This window comes from Rhinolophus sinicus, linkage group LG06 (assembly GCF_036562045.2).
Source record: "Rhinolophus sinicus isolate RSC01 linkage group LG06, ASM3656204v1, whole genome shotgun sequence".
NCBI lineage: Eukaryota > Metazoa > Chordata > Mammalia > Chiroptera > Rhinolophidae > Rhinolophus > Rhinolophus sinicus.
This window is the reverse complement of record NC_133756.1, coordinates 95529303-95535050: the sequence shown is the minus strand read 5'-3', so window position 1 is coordinate 95535050 and position 5748 is coordinate 95529303. Positions and strand designations below refer to the sequence as shown.

Here is a 5748-nt window from a genome sequence, read left to right as displayed (position 1 = left end):
TGGCTACCGGAGTGAACCCTACCGGGGTGTAATTCAGTCAATGGTTACAGGACATAATGATTTACAGGCAATGCATACACAACGCATACGCAACGCATACGCAACGCGCACCCATTCCCACTAAGTAGACGTGCTCACCAAACTTCCCTCCCCCCGTTAAATCCTAGCATCACATGCAACTATCAACATCTTGCCAAACCCCAAAAACAAGAACAAGTGCACAACTGACATAACTGAGACCAAACCTTCATTGATAGTCAAACAGACATCAACAAACTCATAGACCTCAGCGATTTAACTTAACTTCCCCCCGCCATTTGATAAAAACCTACTACTTTAATGATTCAATTTTCCTTAGACATCCATCCCCCTAGATCCGAAACCCATCCCAATCAATCTAAATATAACTATGAAGTTCAATGCCCACCTCAAACCAAATCCACCCTGTTAATGTAGCTTAACCAATCAAAGCAAGGCACTGAAAATGCCTAGATGAGTATTAGTACTCCATAAACACATAGGCTTGGTCCTGGCCTTTCTGTTGGTTCTAGGTAAAACTACACATGCAAGTATCCGCGCCCCAGTGAGAATGCCCTCTAAATCATACCTGATTAAAAGGAGCGGGCATCAAGCACACTACAAAGTAGCTCATGACGCCTTGCTTAACCATGCCCCCACGGGAAACAGCAGTGATAAAAATTAAGCCATGAACGAAAGTTCGACTAAGTTATACCTACTCCTCAGGGTTGGTAAATTTCGTGCCAGCCACCGCGGTCACACGATTAACCCAAATCAACAGAAATACGGCGTAAAGCGTGTTTAAGAGTGCAAAAAAATAAAGTTAAATTCTAGCTAAGCCGTAAAAAGCCCTAGCTAAAATAAAAATAAACTACGAAAGTGACTTTACGAATTCTGAACACACGATAGCTAAGACCCAAACTGGGATTAGATACCCCACTATGCTTAGCCCTAAACCTAAACAATCAACACAACAACATTATTCGCCAGAGTACTACTAGCAACAGCTTAAAACTCAAAGGACTTGGCGGTGCTTTATACCCCTCTAGAGGAGCCTGTCCTATAATCGATAAACCCCGATAGACCTCACCAGCTCTTGCCAATTCAGCTTATATACCGCCATCCTCAGCAAACCCTAAAAGGAACTACAGTAAGCACAAACATAAGACATAAAAACGTTAGGTCAAGGTGTAGCCTATGAGCTGGGAAGAGATGGGCTACATTTTCTTCTTAAAGAACACTTAAAACTTCATACGGAAGCTCCAATGAAATAAAGAGCGGAAGGTGGATTTAGTAGTAAATCAAGAACAAAGAGCTTGATTGAATTAGGCCATGAAGCCAAACCTATTACCACGTACCTGTAATATGAGAGGAGATAAGTTGTAACAAGGTAAGCGTATGGGAAAGTGCGCTTGGATATATCAAAGTGTAGCTTAAGCCAAAGCACCTGGCTTACACCCAGGAGACTTCACATACAATGAACACTTTGAACAAGTACTAGCCCAACCATAACTCAGCTTAATTAATACAACCAATTAAATCAAAACATTTACCTTCGTGAAAGTATAGGAGATAGAAAACTCACTTGGCGCTATAGAGAAAGTACCGTAAGGGAATGATGAAAGATAACTAAAAGTATAAAATAGCAAAGATTACCCCTTTTACCTTTTGCATAATGATTTAACTAGAACAAATTAGCAAAGAGACCTTAAGTTAATTACCCCGAAACCAGACGAGCTACCTACAAACAGCTTCACAGAGCAAACCCGTCTATGTGGCAAAATAGTGGGAAGATTTGTAGTTAGAGGTGAAAAGCCTACCGAGCCTGGTGATAGCTGGTTGTCCAGAGCAGAATATTAGTTCAAACTTAAACTCTACCTGAATAAACCCAATAATTCCTATGTAAGTTTAAGAACTAGTCTAGAGGGGTACAGCCCACTAGACAAAGGGTACAACCTTTATTAGAGAGTAAGCTACAACCAACACCATAGTTGGCCTAAAAGCAGCCATCAATTAAGAAAGCGTTAAAGCTCAACAAACCAACAACCTTAATTCCTAAAATAACAAGCCAACTCCTAATGTACACAACTGGACTATTCTATTACTAAATAGAAGTAATACTGTTAATATGAGTAACGAGAACTAATTCTCCTAGCACAAGTTTATATCAGAACGGATACCCCACTGATAGTTAACAACAAACACACGCATAGCCCAAAGCCAAGGCCGGACCCCAAAGCAAGTTGTTAGCCCAACACAGGAGTGCAATAAGGAAAGATTAAAAGAAGTAAAAGGAACTCGGCAAACACAAACCCCGCCTGTTTACCAAAAACATCACCTCTAGCATTATAAGTATTAGAGGCACTGCCTGCCCAGTGACATCTGTTCAACGGCCGCGGTATCCTGACCGTGCAAAGGTAGCATAATCACTTGTTCCCTAAATAGGGACTTGTATGAATGGCCACACGAGGGTTTTACTGTCTCTTACTTCCAATCAGTGAAATTGACCTTCCCGTGAAGAGGCGGGAATGCTTAAACAAGACGAGAAGACCCTATGGAGCTTTAATTAACTGGTCCAATAAAAATATACTATCACCCAACAAGGGCTCAACCCCCCTTTATATGGACCAGCAATTTAGGTTGGGGTGACCTCGGAGCATAAAAAAACCTCCGAGTGATTAAAGTCTAGACTAACCAGTCGAAACATTACATCACTTATTGATCCAAAATTTGATCAACGGAACAAGTTACCCTAGGGATAACAGCGCAATCCTATTTAAGAGTTCATATCGACAATTAGGGTTTACGACCTCGATGTTGGATCAGGACATCCCAATGGTGCAACAGCTATTAACGGTTCGTTTGTTCAACGATTAAAGTCCTACGTGATCTGAGTTCAGACCGGAGTAATCCAGGTCGGTTTCTATCTGTTCTAGGCTTCTCCCAGTACGAAAGGACAAGAGAAGCAAGGCCCACTCTACTAAAGCGCCTTCAAGCTAATAGATGATTTAATCTTAATCTAGTAACCACAAATAACCCTGCCCGAGAAACAGGGCCCGTTAGAGTGGCAGAGCCCGGTAATTGCATAAAACTTAAACTTTTACAGCCAGAGGTTCAACTCCTCTCTCTAACAACATGTTCATAATTAACCTTCTACTATTAATTGTCCCCATCCTCTTAGCCGTGGCATTCCTAACCCTCATCGAACGAAAAGTATTAGGCTACATACAACTCCGCAAGGGACCGAACGTCGTAGGCCCCTACGGACTCCTCCAACCAATCGCCGATGCCGTCAAACTATTCACCAAAGAACCTCTACGCCCCCTAACATCATCAATCTCTATATTTATTATCGCACCAGTCTTAGCCCTTACCCTAGCCCTAACAATATGAACCCCCCTACCCATACCACACCCACTAATCAACCTCAACCTAGGAGTCCTATTTATACTAGCTATATCAAGTCTAGCTGTATACTCCATCTTATGATCAGGCTGAGCCTCAAACTCTAAATATGCTCTAATTGGAGCCCTACGAGCAGTGGCACAAACCATCTCATATGAAGTAACCCTAGCGATCATTCTACTATCTGTCTTGCTGTTAAGTGGGTCCTTTTCATTATCCACCCTAATCACCACACAAGAACACACCTGACTAATTTTCCCATCATGGCCACTAGCCATGATATGATTTATCTCTACCCTAGCAGAAACCAACCGAGCTCCATTCGACTTAACCGAAGGAGAATCTGAACTCGTATCCGGATTTAACGTAGAATACGCCGGAGGCCCATTCGCCCTCTTTTTCCTAGCAGAATACGCCAATATCATTATAATAAACATTTTTACAACCACTCTATTCCTAGGGGCATTCCACAACCCATTCATGCCAGAACTATATACCGCCAACTTCGTACTCAAATCCCTACTCCTCACCATCTCCTTCCTATGGGTCCGAGCATCATACCCACGCTTCCGATACGACCAACTCATACACCTCCTATGAAAAAACTTCCTACCCCTAACCCTAGCCCTATGCATATGACACGTAGCAATACCTGTAATCACAGCCGGTGTCCCACCACAAACATAAGAAATATGTCTGACAAAAGAGTTACTTTGATAGAGTAAATTATAGAGGTTCAAGCCCTCTTATTTCTAGAATCACAGGAATTGAACCTGCTCCTAAGACTTCAAAAATCTCCGTGCTACCAAATTACACCATATTCTAAAGTAAGGTCAGCTAAGTAAGCTATCGGGCCCATACCCCGAAAATGTTGGTTCACATCCTTCCCGTACTAATAAACCCCATTATTTTTGCCACAATCTCATCCACCATCATCCTAGGAACCCTTATCGTAATAACAAGCTCACACTGACTGCTTGTCTGAATTGGTTTCGAAATAAATATGCTAGCTATTATCCCCATGATAATAAAACGCTCCAACCCCGATCCACAGAGGCCTCCACCAAATATTTCCTCACACAGGCAACTGCATCCACGCTACTCATGCTAGCCATCATCATCAACCTCCTCCACTCCGGCCAATGAACTGTCACAAACATCCTGAGCCCAACAGCCTCAGCCATCATAACCCTAGCCCTCACCATAAAACTAGGCCTATCACCATTCCACTTCTGAGTCCCCGAAGTAACACAGGGTATCCCTTTATCATCAGGCCTCGTCCTCCTCACATGACAAAAACTCTATCAAATCTCACATTCAATCAACCTGGACATCTTACTCACCATGTCTATCCTATCTATCCTAGTCGGAGGCTGAGGAGGACTAAACCAGACTCAACTACGAAAAATTCTAGCATATTCCTCAATCGCCCACATAGGCTGAATAACAGCTATCATAACCTACAACCCCACCATGGCACTCCTCAACCTAATCCTATACATCCTAATAACAACCACAACCTTCATGCTATTCATGACCAACTCATCAACCACCACACTATCCCTGTCACACTTGTGAAACAAAATACTCATATTAACAGCATCCATCCTAGCAATTATACTATCGCTAGGAGGCCTCCCTCCACTAACAGGGTTTCTGCCCAAATGAATAATCATTCAAGAACTGACAAAAAATGACAGTATCATCCTCCCAACCTTAATAGCCATCACCGCCCTACTCAACCTATACTTTTATATACGACTAACATACACCACATCCCTAACAATGTTCCCATCCACCAACAACATAAAGATTAAATGACAATTCGAAAACACAAAATGAACAACCTATCTATCCCCAATAATCATCCTATCCACCCTAACACTCCCCCTAGCCCCAATGCTATCAACACTGAACTAGGAATTTAGGTTAATACAGACCAAGAGCCTTCAAAGCTCTAAGCAAATGAACGTACATTTAATTCCTGCCTATAAGGACTGCAAGACTCTATCTTACATCAACTGAATGCAAATCAATCACTTTAATTAAGCTAAGCCCTTCTAGATTGGTGGGCTTCCAACCCACGAAATTTTAGTTAACAGCTAAATACCCTAATCAACTGGCTTCAATCTTCTTCTCCCACCGCGTGGGGAAAAAAGGATAAAAAGGCGGGAGAAGCCCCAGCAGGATTGAACCTGCTTCTTTGAATTTGCAATTACACTACAGGACTTGGTAAAAAGGGGACTCAAACCCCTGTGCTTAGAGTTACAGCCTAATGTCTACTCAGCCATTTTACCTATGTTCATTAACTGCTGACTCTTCTCA

General features: G+C 42.3%; 1 non-coding gene across 1 annotated transcript; it reads left to right on the top strand.

The window, feature by feature from the left end:
* Window positions 1-516: 516 nt before the first annotated feature.
* LOC141572604 (18S ribosomal RNA) lies at window positions 517-1441 on the top strand. Its single transcript, XR_012497924.1, has one exon. It is a non-coding gene; the product is annotated as an 18S ribosomal RNA (ribosomal RNA).
* The last annotated feature ends 4307 nt before the right edge of the window (window positions 1442-5748 follow it).